The sequence below is a fragment of the Culex pipiens genome, chromosome 3 (genome assembly GCF_016801865.2).
Source record: "Culex pipiens pallens isolate TS chromosome 3, TS_CPP_V2, whole genome shotgun sequence".
NCBI classification, from domain to species: domain Eukaryota; kingdom Metazoa; phylum Arthropoda; class Insecta; order Diptera; family Culicidae; genus Culex; species Culex pipiens.
Genome location: NC_068939.1, coordinates 116,760,287 through 116,774,941, shown reverse-complemented (window position 1 = coordinate 116,774,941; position 14,655 = coordinate 116,760,287). Strand labels below are relative to the sequence as shown.

General features: G+C 38.2%; 1 protein-coding gene and 1 long non-coding RNA gene across 9 annotated transcripts in view; one reads left to right on the top strand and one right to left on the bottom strand.

Moving 5' to 3' along the window:
- Positions 1–14,655, top strand: part of LOC120425707 (ras-specific guanine nucleotide-releasing factor 2-like) — a 420,283-nt gene that overhangs the window by 342,075 nt on the left and 63,553 nt on the right. The window lies entirely within an intron of this gene.
- On the bottom strand, positions 2,879–9,203 carry LOC120431783 (uncharacterized). Its single transcript, XR_005607954.2, has 2 exons — positions 7,863–9,203; positions 2,879–7,771 (listed from the first exon to the last, which is right to left on the bottom strand). It is a non-coding gene; the product is annotated as an uncharacterized LOC120431783 (long non-coding RNA).

The following is a 14,655-nucleotide window of genomic DNA, read 5'->3' as shown; positions in this document are numbered from 1 at the left end:
GCACTAACGTTTTCAAAGCGCTCAAGATATGAAATTGCCTCCAACTACCGACAACATGTTCTTTGCTTGTAAAATAGAAAAACTTGTAGAATAACTTATAGTAAAAGTGAAAATAAACAGAATTGTTCACAACAAGTTGCTCTACACGTAGGTGTACACTCAAACCCCGATGGTTTGACACCGTTTGTTGTTCAAACGTTTGTTTTGATAGTGTGCGTGAGCGCCATGCGAAATGTAACAGTTCGTCACTTTTTAGTTTGATTTTTACCAACCAACGGGGTACAAACTTAAAAAGTGTCAAACGAAACGGTGACCAAACACCGGGTGTTGAGTGTACTTGGTTTTAGTAAATTTCAAGGACCACTCCAGACTCGTTATCCAATCCCGAACTCGCTACACTCTCCTAACGGTTCCTACTCTGCTTCTTTTGCCGCGGCCTATTCGTACGCCAAGATCGATCTTCTCGTGCACGTAGAGCTATCTAAGCCTGCTCTCACGCACACTAGCACGCCATTTGATTTTGCTGGCCGGTACAAAATTTAACCTCACTTTTTTCGTGTACGTACACGCAATACATGCGCACGTAGATAACTCTATAGGGGTGCTAGTGTGCATAAACTCTATTGCTTCACGTGACGACAGGCCGCTCTCTCTTTTTTTTCGCTTCGGGGCCGTCCCCCTAGCAAGGCTTTATCGCAGCAGTCCTTGACGTTCGCCGTCCAGCCCGATGTCGATCCAGCGTCCTGCTGACATCGAACCGATTTGTTCCAGAACACGTGAAGATTTGACCGGCTGCTTGGATTGGCGTGGTAATTTGAGGTGTAGAATGCCGATGTTTGAGCGAGAGAGAGAGAGAGAGTTTGAACGCGAACGATTTCACTGTCCTACGGGTTGGCAATGTTCTGCAGCACAGAAATCCAATTCGGATAAAAATCGTGACGTCATTGAATAGGGATAAATCGTAAGAAAGCTCATGATTTTTGTGCGCCCAACTGACAGCTCCCAGTGGCTTGTTTTTTTTTTTTTTTGCTCTGGACTCCCCTCTGACGGATGAAATGTTAGTGTTAGGGTTAATGTTACATTTTTCCTCTGTGTGACAATCGAGATGTTGAAATTGCAACATGGAGCTAAACATTCAGTCAGTGTCAGTCAGCCAGTGAAGTTTATCATAACAGCTGTGATTGTTTTACTCAATACTACCGGCACACCTCTCTCTCTCTCTATATAATTGCTCATTAGGAATTTCGGATCTGGTGTTTATTTCGGATGAGCATGAGCATGAGCATGAGCATGAGCATGGTTGACTGCCAATGAGCTGCTACTCCGTTATTGACGGATCAGCTGAAGTTACACAATGAACCAACAGATGATTAGTGGGAGCTAATCATCCTCACTGTATAACCCCTGAAGATCTCTGCTTCAAGTCAATACCGGCGCCCCCCCAAGGAGATGCAGTTCAACAAAGATAGGAATGTTAGTCCGATAGTTGAAGTTGCAGACTCATCAGACACAGAGTTTGTCGCTCTATACCTGTTGACACCGCATGAGACCGTTGAATCCACAGCATCTCCTTCAAGCATCACGGGAAGTGGGGGAATTGTGTTAGTAGGGGAAGGAAAGGGAAGGTCAGGATTCATCTTGGTAGATGATATGACCAGAAAGTGAAATAAATCGTTGCCTTCCGAGCTACGACGCTATAAGAAGGACTTTTCACATCTTACCGCCGGCGTGCCATCCGAGCAACGATGCTATGGGAAGGACTTTCAAAATTAAATGTTATTGTATTTATCGATTTATTCGGCGACGTGCAATTTTAAATAGATCAGGGAGACATAATCGTTGCCTTCTGAGCTACGACGCTATGAGAAGGACTTATCAATTCCTCAATCGCGATTTTTCACATCTACCGCCGTCGTGCCATCCGAGCAACGATGCTATGGGAAGGACTTTCAAAATTAAATGTTATTGTATTTATCGATTTATTCGGTGACGTGCAATTTTAAATAGATCAGGAAAACATAATCGTTGCCTTCCGAGCTACGACGCTATGAGAAGGACTTATCAATTCCTCAATCGCGATTTTTCAATTCTACCGCCGGCGTGCCATCCGAGCAACGATGCTATGGGAAGGACTTTCAAAATTAAATGTTATTGTATTTATCGATTTATTCGGCGACGTGCAATTTTAAATAGATCAGGGAAACATAATCGTTGCCTTCCGAGCTACGACGCTATGAGAAGGACTTATCAATTCCTCAATCGCGATTTTTCACTTCTACCGCCGTCGTGCCATCCGAGCAACGATGCTATGGGAAGGGCTTCCAAAACTAAATGAAAGTGAATATACACACGACGACGTGAATCCCTTTTTCAATGAAATCCAGAAATCTCCACCACTTTCTCGCGGATTCTCGCGCGCGACGTCACACACCGATCCCCCCGACGAACACCACACGACTAATGGCCCAACTTCCAAGGCCTTGACGCGAACTTCTTTTCAATGATTCCAGAATCTTCCACCACTTTCTCGCGGATTCTCGCGCGCGACGTCATACACCGATCCCCCCGACGAACACCACACGACTGATGGCCCAACTTCCAAGGCCTCGACGCGAACTTCTTTTCAATGGTTCCAGAATCTTCCACCACTTTCTCGCGGATTCTCGCGCGCGACGTCATACACCGATCCCCCCGACGAACACCACACGACTGATGGCCCAACTTCCAAGGCCTCGACGCGAACTTCTTTTCAATGGTTCCAGAATCTTCCACCACTTTCTCGCGGATTCTCGCGCGCGACGTCACACACCGATCCCCCCGACGAACACCACACGACTCGGATCTGGTGTTTATTTCGGATGATAGATAAAAAGTACGGTTCAGGTTTGGTATGATTTTTAGTTTATTTGCTAACATTTTTGACTTAACCTAGTTTACAATTTTTCATGGGTTTTTTTTTGTTCGCAAAAAATTGAAATAGAATTTGAAAGAAACTACAGTGGTTCGTGGTGTGGTTTTGTAGACTTAGAGACAACGTAAAAATAATATTCCGTAGTGATAATATCACGCAATGACAACGTTCGTTAGTCAAAATTTCGCAAAAATAATATTCCGTAGTGATAATATCACGGATCTAGTGTGACATTTGTTCCCATTCATTAGAATCAGACAACATAAATGACATAATTAACATAAATTTGTAATGCATATTGTAATATTGTGAAATCACAGTGAGTTGAGGCTTGAGGACACCGATCTACTTCGGATGACAGCCTATGGTTCGAAAATCTAAGACCCTTGAAAGTGATCAAGGCTACAACGTAAATTGTAATGCATATTGTAATATTGTGAAACTACAGTCGGTTGGTTTTCATAAAGTCTTAAATTTGTAATGCATATTGTAATATTGTGAAATTACAGAAGGTTGATTGGTCTTTTCTTAAATTTGTAATGCATATTGTAATATTGTGAAATTACAGTGGGTTTGCTTTTGTTCGTCTATTACAGAGCTCAACCCGAATCGTAGATTTAAAAGTGGGTTGCAAGTCGTAGGGACCATAATAACAAGACGCAAAAAAATTGAAATAGAATTTGAAAGAAATTACAGTAGGTTGATTTATCGGTTTTCGCAACGAATAGGAAATAGAAAATATTGAGAAATCATAATGGATGGTATGTTTTTCGCACTCATGCGACCTTTGGTCATATGATGACGACTTCCAATGAAGAATCTTTAGTTTTTGTTGGCTATTATTTCGTAAAAATAATAGAAATAGAACTTAAAAAGAAATTACAGTGTTACATCTTCTGTTCGTTTTTCGCACTCATGCGACCTTTGGTCATATGATGACGAATTCTTAGAAGAATTTATTAAAAAAACACAAACAGTGCAGTGAAAAACAAAAAAATAAAATAAAGTGAACTAACACATTCCGGAAAAAAAAATTATGTACAAAACAGCAGTGCGGAAAATTTGCACGTTATTGGACAAGCAAAAAAATTGAAATAGAATTTGAAAGAAATGACAGTGGGTTGGTCTGTCGGTTTTCGCAACGAATAGGAAATAGAAAATATTGAGAAATCATAATGGATGGTATGTTTTTCGCACTCATGCGACCTTTGGTCATATGATGACGACTTCCAATGAAGAATCTTTAGTTTTTGTTGGCTATTATTTCTTAAAAATAATAGAAATAGAACTTAAAAAGAAATTACAGTGTTACATCTTCTGTTCGTTTTTCGCACTCATGCGACCTTTGGTCATATGATGACGAATTCTTAGAAATGTAATATCCTGACTTCATTCTCACAAGTCTCTTGTAACAAATCATTTCAGCTAGCAAACAACTTAGTTTAGCGCAGACGAAATCGTCGCAGTTGACAACAGTTCAACACATGACGCGAATAATTTATATTTTCGCACTCATGCGACCTTTGGTCATATGATGACGACTTCCAATGAAGAACTTTTGATTTTTGATTGCTATTATTTCGCAAAAATAATAGAAATAGAACTTAAAAAGAATTTACAGTGTTGTATCTTGAACAAGTTTTTTTTATCGCACTCATGCGACCTTTGGTCATATGATGACGAATTCTTAGATTGAATATTTAGTTATATTTTCGCACTCATGCGACCTTTGGTCATATGATGACGACTTCTTGCGAAGGATCTTTAATCTTTGGTATACTATCATTTCGCAAAAATAATAGAAATAGAACTTAAAAAGAAATTACAGTATTGTATCTTTTGATTTGTTTCTCGCACTCATGCGACCTTTGGTCATATGATGACGACTTCTAGTGAGAATTTTTGTAATTTTTGTTCACTATTATTTCGTAAAAATAATAGAAATAGAACTTAAAAAGAAATTACAGTGTTGTATCTTTAAGTTATTCTCGCACTCATGCGACCTTTGGTCATATGATGACGAATTCTTAAAAGAATCAATTGATATTTTCGCACTCATGCGACCTTTGGTCATATGATGACGACTTCCAATGAAGAATCTTTGAATTTTGTTTACTATTGTTTCGCAAAAATAATAGAAATAGAACTTAAAAAGAATTTACAGTGTTGTGTCTCGAACAAGTTTTTTTATCGCACTCATGCGACCTTTGGTCATATGATGACGAATTCTTAGATTGAATATTTAGTTATATTTTCGCACTCATGCGACCTTTGGTCATATGATGACGACTTCCAATGAAGAACCTTTGATTTTTGTTTGCTATTATTTCGCAAAAATAATAGAAATAGAACTTAAAAAGAATTTACCGTGTTGTATCTTGAAAAAGTTTGTTTTATCGCACTCATGCGACCTTTGGTCATATGATGACGAATTCTTTGAAAAAAACTTTAACATTTTTGTTTTCGCACTCATGCGACCTTTGGTCATATGATGACGACTTTAAGAGAAAAATGTCCAAAATCATTTTTTGTAAAAATAATATTCCGTAGTGATAATATCACGCAATGACAACATTCGTTAGTCAAAGAATCTCAAAAATAATATTCCGTAGTGATAATATCACGCAATGACAACACTCGTTAGTCAAGAAGTCTGAAAAATAATATTCCGTAGTGATAATATCACGCAATGACAACACTCGTTAGTCAAAAAAGCTCAAAAATAATATTCCGTAGTGATAATATCACGCAATGACAACACTCGTTAGTCAAAGAATCTCAAAAATAATATTCCGTAGTGATAATATCACGCAATGACAACACTCGTTAGTCAAAAAAGCTCAAAAATAATATTCCGTAGTGATAATATCACGCAATGACAACATTCGTTAGTCAAAGAATCTCAAAAATAATATTCCGTAGTGATAATATCACGCAATGACAACACTCGTTAGTCAAAGAAGCTCAAAAATAATATTCCGTAGTGATAATATCACGCAATGACAACATTCGTTAGTCAAAAAAGCTCAAAAATAATATTCCGTAGTGATAATATCACGCAATGACAACACTCGTTAGTCAAAGAATCTCAAAAATAATATTCCGTAGTGATAATATCACGCAATGACAACATTCGTTAGTCAAAAAAGCTCAAAAATAATATTCCGTAGTGATAATATCACGCAATGACAACATTCGTTAGTCAAAGAATCTCAAAAATAATATTCCGTAGTGATAATATCACGCAATGACAACACTCGTTAGTCAAAGAATCTCAAAAATAATATTCCGTAGTGATAATATCACGCAATGACAACACTCGTTAGTCAAAAAAGCTCAAAAATAATATTCCGTAGTGATAATATCACGCAATGACAACACTCGTTAGTCAAAGAATCTCAAAAATAATATTCCGTAGTGATAATATCACGCAATGACAACACTCGTTAGTCAAAAAAGCTCAAAAATAATATTCCGTAGTGATAATATCACGCAATGACAACATTCGTTAGTCAAAGAATCTCAAAAATAATATTCCGTAGTGATAATATCACGCAATGACAACACTCGTTAGTCAAAGAAGCTCAAAAATAATATTCCGTAGTGATAATATCACGCAATGACAACATTCGTTAGTCAAAAAAGCTCAAAAATAATATTCCGTAGTGATAATATCACGCAATGACAACATTCGTTTGTCAAAAAATTCTCAAAAAAATTGAAATAGAATTTGAAAGAAATTATAGTGGTTTTGAAACTCTACTCTACGCACTCATGCGACCTTTGGTCATATGATGACGACTTCTTGGTAGAAGGTTTTAAGATGGAATCTCGATTGTTTGTTTGTTTTCGCAATTGCGTGTGACTGTCAAAGAGTGAACAGTTTTGTGTTGTTGTTTTTTTTTAGACTAGTTTGTAGGACATGGTTTTTTGTTAGACTTTTTTTTCGCAATTGCGTGTGACTGTCAAAGAGTGAACAGTTTTGTGTTGTTTGTAAGACTTTTTTTGTTTGAGACAAAGACGCAATAAAATTGAAATAGAATTTGAAAGAAATTGCAGTTTGGTTGGGTCTAGTTGTCTGATACGAATAGGAAATAGAAAATATTGAGAAACTTCAGTGGTTGGTTATGTTGTCTGATACGAATAGGAAATAGAAAATATTGAGAAATTACAATGGATGATATGAATTTCAATTTGATACGAATAGGAAATAGAAAATATTGAGAAATCTCAGTGGTTGGTTTTTGTTTCTGAACGAATAGGAAATAGAAAATATTGAGAAATCTCAGTGGTTGATTCAAGTTCTGAACGAATAGGAAATAGAAAATATTGAGAAACTACAGTGGCGATCAATATTATTTGCATATCAACTCTACACTTCCCAACGAATTGTAAATAGAAATATATAGAGAAACTCTAGTGATTGGTTTTAAGTCTGATTGAATTGTAAATAGAAATATATAGAGAAATTTGAGTGCGTTGCTTTCTTAGACTTTTGCAAAATAATAGAAATAGAACTTAACAAGATCTAGCAGTGTCGATAAAGACTCTTTTCGCAAAAAAATTGAAATAGAATTTGAAAGAAATCACACTGCGATGGTATCGGATGAATTGAGGTTAGGCACCTCGAGACGTTAGAGCATGACCAAGCGCATGCGGCTTGGTAGCCGGTTGGCAAGACATAACCTAGCACTTTTTACCGTTCGACGCCATCTTGGAAATTGCCGGAACGTCCCGGCCACGTTGATCAATTTCTTGATGATACACGATTATCCCAAAGATTGCTCTCCGTAAGACGTTTAGAATCGTTTCCACCGACACTTGGCATCTTTTTTGTTAGACTTGATGTAGATAACTAATCTGTAACAAGAGAAACAACATGCAATCAATAATTTGCTTTTAAAATGCATCCAGTTTTTTTCTGTAAAAACTTGCATTTGATAAAACTTACCATTTTGTCAGCTTCAAAAAAGCACATCGATTATTGTTAGAAGTATTGCTTCGAATCTTCCTTACATAATCGAGAACATTCGTTTCTGCACCGGATGAGGGGCGTAATCCCAGAGCTCCGCCATTTTGGATCCACCATTGACCATGGCGTGGTCTCGGTTGAAAAATCACTTTTGCCACCTTTTTAGGGCTTTCAGGACCAATTCACTGAATACTTTTGATTCAACACCATCCGATGCACTTTTCAGCACTATTGATTAAAAATTTGAACGCTCTGTACAGCTTCAATCTTCACTTTTCACAGATTTAGCCATGATTCACCACTGACTGCTGGATGAGAGAGTGAGAGAGAGCAAGCAAACCACGAGGGCTGCTGCTCTCACACTGTGTGTTCACTGTACGATTGCTGAGAAACGAATGATGCTGACGTATGCTCACAGGGCGCTTTTGTACTGCCGGCAGGTAACCGACGTACGTCGCCCCGTCGCGCTGTCGGTAGTTGTTTTTGCCTTTGGTGCGTTTGCCTGTGCCAGGCAGCTAACGCATGCTGATGTTGGTGCCACCGGGCAGCAACTTTCTCGGTAGAAGTAAGGAAAACAACAGCGAAGAAATTGATTACCTTCCAAGTGGTGAAGATTTTGGGCGAATTTGACATGATTTTTCATGATTTAAACAGAATTTTTCAAGTTGAACTTTGAAAACAGCTTCGGAAAGTATGTCTGACCAACGATATTGATTCACATGTCTGTCCTTGTAAAGCATTAGCCGAAATAAATGGCGTTTATGGAAGGCTTTTGAAGAATCTCATGGTGTTTAGCAAAGTTTTCTCTTGAAACATGAGTTATTTAATCAGACAAACCATATTAATCTCTCTCAAACACCAACGTCTACAGTTTCACAAACAATTTCCGAAGCATCCAGAGCAAAAAATCAAACTAAAACCAAATTTTCGTCCAAAATTTTTCAAACAATCAATCGATCGACCCCCTTTTGCGTCACCCTGTGCACCCGGCAGACTGGCAGTTGCGCACCAACACACGCGTTCCTCCCGGTAGAGTGTGTGCGTGAACGACGGCCAAACCCGGTTTCTGCCACCAACACACCAAGCAGGGCCCGGCGTTTTGACGGTTGAAGGAGCATGCGAAAAAAACCCGCGAAACTGGTCAACTGACGCGCTGCTGCACGTGTTTAAAGGGCTGACGGAGTTTGATTTGGAAAAACTGGATGGACTTTTCGAGAAGGAGTTGATTGTTTTTATGGGTGCAGATATGGAACTTTGAGCCAAGTAGAACACCATTAACCGGGGTAAAAAGAGCTACAATACAGTCATCCCACATATTTGGAACGGTTCACAGATTGGCCAATGTTCAAAAAATCGTAGAAAATCGATAATATAACATAAAGAATTCATGTGAACACGCTGAAAAATGTTTTATAGAATCAGCCTGTACGAAGTTTGAATCAACAATTTTTTTGTTGAATATAATCAACAAAAAATTGCGTTGCCAAATCAACAAAACTTTTTGATGATTCAAATATGCCTTATTTTTCTGCGTGAAAGCCTGTCTTGTTATCTTTCGGTTGATGTACCGATTGATTGTATTTTTTTACGTTTCATATAATTTTTTTTTAAACAAAAACGTTTTTTAGGCGGTTTGTGCCTTCCTCAATTCAACTTGATCAACTTGATTCATTATTTATTCCATCAGATTGGGTAGTCAGATCTTTATAATTCAGGGCACTTATGTCCTTTTTAACTTTTGATAGCTTTGTCTAATCTTCAATCTTTTGAACTCGTTGAAAAGATCTTTTGATTACCTATCCAACGACAGATTCGACCTCTAAAAAGTTCATTAATAATATGCATCTTTTGAACTCGTTGGAAAGGTATTTTGAATACCTTTTTAAAAATGCATAACATGACAGGACCACCTTTTTACAATCTTCCGAACTTTTGTTAAAATCGTATTTTAGAATAACTTTTGAAGTACCTAACTAAACTTTATAATTTTCAATAGCGACTTATGGGACCCCAAGACGGATCGAATGAGACCAAGACGGAGCCGAGATAATCCACTGCAAATTTTTTTGATCAACATCCCACCACACACACAGGTTTTTGCGTTACGTTATAAAAGAATGCTCCCATAGGAAAATATTAAAATTGATTAGCTTTTTTATAGGTATGGCAGAGATTTTATCAATTAATTACTTTTGGTTTTTATGGTTTTGATGATTTTGTGATCAACAGTATAAGGCTTTTTAGTCAAAAATTTACCAACACATTCAGAGCATGTTTACGTGGCTGCTAGGAGATTGTTTGCATCATATCTCCTATCTCTTTCAATCAAAAGTGTTTTGTCAGGCGACTTCTAGCTGGTTTTTATGACTGACCGCCCGATATGTCAGCCTACATACTTCGCAGGGCTGTGACAGCTACAGCTCGATCATTGTTTGTATCAGGACACTGTGACGAGAAGTTCGTCGTTTTTGGGTTTAATTATATTTTTTTCACTGGGCACAGAAAGCCTTATTTGCTATCTCTCTGTGTCAAGGAGTATGTTATTTTTGGGTTATTTTTTTTCGCTGGGCCTAGAAAGCCTTATGTATACGCACTTGACAGGGACAGAAAATCAATAAATCTTATTTTTGACACATTTTGTAGGTAAAATTACGCAAATAGAGGTAATATTCAACCAACCAAATTTTCAATCTTCCATAATTCAACTTTTTGATATGAAGGAACTGTGAAACAATAGTTTTATTGCCGAAATTATAGATTTGATCAAATCACTTGATGAAAAAATTAAAAATTATCTGAAAATCTGCTACAATTGAAAATAAAACCATTTATATTCTCTGCTGACTTATTACAGATTTAGGTACTCGGAAAAAAAAACAGTTAATATTTATATCAGCAATTCCCCACAAAAACAGAATGGAAAAAAACAAAAGTGATCGGATCGGGCTCAATTTTTTTCTGGGGGTTCCTTGGCCGAAATAATTAGACCCCATTTTTTTTTGTTTGGCCATTAGGGTGACGTACGTCGTGTTAGAGTGGTCTGAAAAATTGCCATTTTCGTCGATTTTCGCAAAAACCACTTTTTTCGAAAAATAACAACTTCTTGCCAAAAAATCAACTTTTTTTCACTAAAACTGCGATAACTTTAAATTTTTATCAATGACCTATGAGCAGTTCTCTACGGAATCGGTCTTTTTTCTTTAATTTTAATTTTTGTATTTTTTAATCCGGCTGAAACTTTTTTGGTGCCTTCGGTATGCCCAAAGAAGCCATTCTGCATCATTAGTTTGTTCATATAATTTTCCATACAAATTTGGCAGCTGTTCATACAAAAATGATATGTGAAAATTCAAAAATCTGTATCTTTTGAAGGAATTTTTTGATCGAGTTGGTGTCTTCGACAAAGTTGTAGGTATGGATATGGACTACACTGAAAAAAATGATACACGGTAAAAAAAATTTTGGTGATTTTTTATGTAACTTTTTGTCACTAAAACTTGATTTGCAAAAAAACACTATTTTTAATTTTTTTTTATTTTTTGATATTTTTTAGAGGACATAAAATGCCAACTTTTCAGAAATTTCCAGAATGGGCAAAAAATCTTTGACCGAGTTATGATTTTTTGAATCAATACTGATTCTAAAAAAAAAATCGAAATATCGGTCGCAAAAATTTTTCAACTTCATTTTTCGGTGTAAAATCGAATTTGCAATCAAAAAAACTTTTTTGAAAAAACTTTTTTGAAAATAGTCGCAGTTTTTCATTTTTTATAATTAGTGCCCATGTTTGCCCACCTATGATAAAAATATTTTTGAAAAGCTGAGAAAATTCTCTATATTTTGCTTTATTGAACTTTGTTGATGCGACCCATAGTTGCTGAGATATTGCTATGCAAAGGCTAAAAAACAGGAAAATTGATGTTTTCTATGTCTCACCCAAACAACCCAACATTTTCTAATGTCGATATCTCAGCAACTATAGGTCCGATTTACAATATTAAAAAATGAAACAATCGTAAAATTTTCCGGTCTTTTCGAAAAAAATATTTTCAAAAAATTTAAATCAACACTAACATTTCAAATGGGCGTAATATTGAATGTTTGGCCCGATTGAAATGTTAGTGTTGATTTTAAATTTTTGAAAATATTTTTTTCGCAAAGATCGGAAAATTTTACGAATGTTTCATGTTTTAACATTGTAAATCGGACCTATAGTTGCTGAGATATCGACATTAGAAAATGGTGGGTTGTTTGGGTGAGACTTAGAAAACATCAATTTTCCTGTTTTTTAGCCTTTGCATAGCAATATCTCAGCAACTATGGGTCGCATCAACAAAGTTCGATAAAGCAAAATATAGAGAATTTTCTCAGCTTTTCAAAAATATTTTATTTCAAAGGTGGGCAAACATGGGCACCAATTTAAAAAAATGAAAAACTGCAATTATTTTCAAAAAAGTTACCTAAAAATGGCTATAACTTGAAAACGGTGCACTTTATCAAAAATTCACTTAAGTGCTTTTTCATTGCAAATTCCATTTTACATCGAAAAATGAAGTTGAAAAATTTTTGCGACCAATATTTCGATTTTTTGAAAAAAATCTGTATTGATTCAAAAAATCATAACTCGGTCAAAGATTTTTTGAAAATTTGGCATTTTATGTCCTCTAAAACATATCAAAAAATAAAAAAAATAAAAAAAAGAGTTTTTTTGCAAATCAAGTTTTAGTGACAAAAAGTGAAATTAAAAATGAACAAAAAATTTCAATTTCAATTTTCAATTTTCAATTCGGTTTTATTGGTGAATAATCAAGATACAATGAGTTATTTTGAAGTGCATAACAGAGTTTTGGAGTTCCTTTCAGCTGTGTGTTGCATCTTAATCCATTTTGGAACAATTATTTCTTTAACTAAGGCACTAGCAAGAGTAAGAAAAATTCAAAAAAAAAACTTACAGAAATTGCAAAGGAAAGGGGATAGAGGAAGAGAAAGCTTATATCTAGATCACAGGTTATTTATCCTTTGTAGATGTGTTTGATCATCAGTTCCCCAAGGGCCAGGAATTGTTCCGCCTTGTTCCGGCAGCTCCGAAACCGTGTCATCATCTCCCCCGCGAGAGCAAAGAACTCCGGCAGGGTGAAGAGATCTTCCCCGGTGACTTCTTGCTGGGCCGCATCGCCGCTACCGGCAGCGACCACGCTGGCGAACGAACGCCCCCATCCAGGAGGGATCGCTGGGTTGTCCGCTGGAACCGTACGCTGTCCAGCTGCAGGAACGGCTGCGCTCGTACTTCGCTGAGGATAGTGGGACGCTGCTGCTTTCTTCTTCCTCTTTTCCTGCTCCTCAAGGTAGGCCTTGCGCGCGACGCATCCGCGGTAATTGCCGGTATGGTTGCCGTCACAGTTCGCGCACTTTACGCGTGGCTTGGTTTGTTCTGCCTTGTCCCCCAAGTCCGCCTTTCGTGGCAGTGCGCACGCCTCCGAGAGGTGTGACTCACCGCACTTCACGCAGCGGGGCCGGAGGTTGCAGTTCCGCGAGCCGTGGCCGAATTTCTGGCAACGGTGGCATTGCGCTACGTCCGTCGGGTTCTTGGTGTAAAACCGCCAGTTTACCCAAAAACCGTCCAACGTCTTAGTCCGCCGCAGGTCTTGGATCTTGACGGTGCCGCGGTCGAAGTACAACAGGTACAGGGTATGCGTACCCGTGACTGTTGTCTTTCGCGAGAGCACTTTTATCTCCCGTGGCTTTATTCCGGCGTTCGATAGGTGTCGCTTCAGGTCGGCGATCGGACGGTCTTGGTAACCCTGCAGGACGACCTTAACAGGGGGCTTCTCGGGGTTGAATGTGTAGAAGTTGAAATTGCTACGCTTCAACTCTTCAAACACCAGGTCGAAATTCTTTTTATTCAGTGTGATCACTTGCACTGCCGACTTACCGATTTTCAGACAATATCCGAGGCCTTCCAGCACCTCGTCAACATCGTCCGCCAACGTGTCCAAAACAAAAATTGGTGGTGGTCTTCGTTCCGTCAGAGAATTGTTCTTTTTTGACGTCGGCACTTTTTTCCGTGCACGACCATCATCGTCGTCGTCGTCGTCGGTAGTGCTGCTACCGTCGGTGTTGTTATTTTCTTCGTCGTCGCTCAGCATCTGGAACTCGTTCCTGATGGGGATGTTGGCGGATGTTGATGTGCCACTGGTCGTGGCACCGGAAGTACCGGAACGGGTTCGCACTGGTGATCTCGGAACATACCCGGGATGTAGTAACTTTTTGTCGATTCCATCTGCGCTCACGCTCCCCTGCGCGATGGCGGCCGACACGGCGTTGGTTTGTTTACCTTTTTGCACACGGCCGGTAGACGAACTTCGCGGGTTTTTCGAGGCCGCACTCGAACTGCCACGGCCACGGCCGGCCTTTGGCATGCTGCAGGAGCAAACTCGCGGGTATTCACAATCAACTACGGCGAAAAAATCCGAAATACGATGGAGCACTGAGCACTTGACTGCTGCTTGCTCTCGTGCGTACACGGAGGTGATGAACAAAAAATGTTTTACCGTGTATCATTTTTTTTTCAGTGTAGTCCATATCCATACCTACAACTTTGCCGAAGACACCAAATCGATCAGAAAATTCCATCAAAAGATACAGAGTTTTGAATTTTCACATATCATTTTTGTATGGACAGCTGCCAAATATGTATGGAAAATTATATGGACAAACAAATGATGCAAAATGGCTTCTTTGGGCATACCGAAGGCACCAAAAAAGTTTCAGC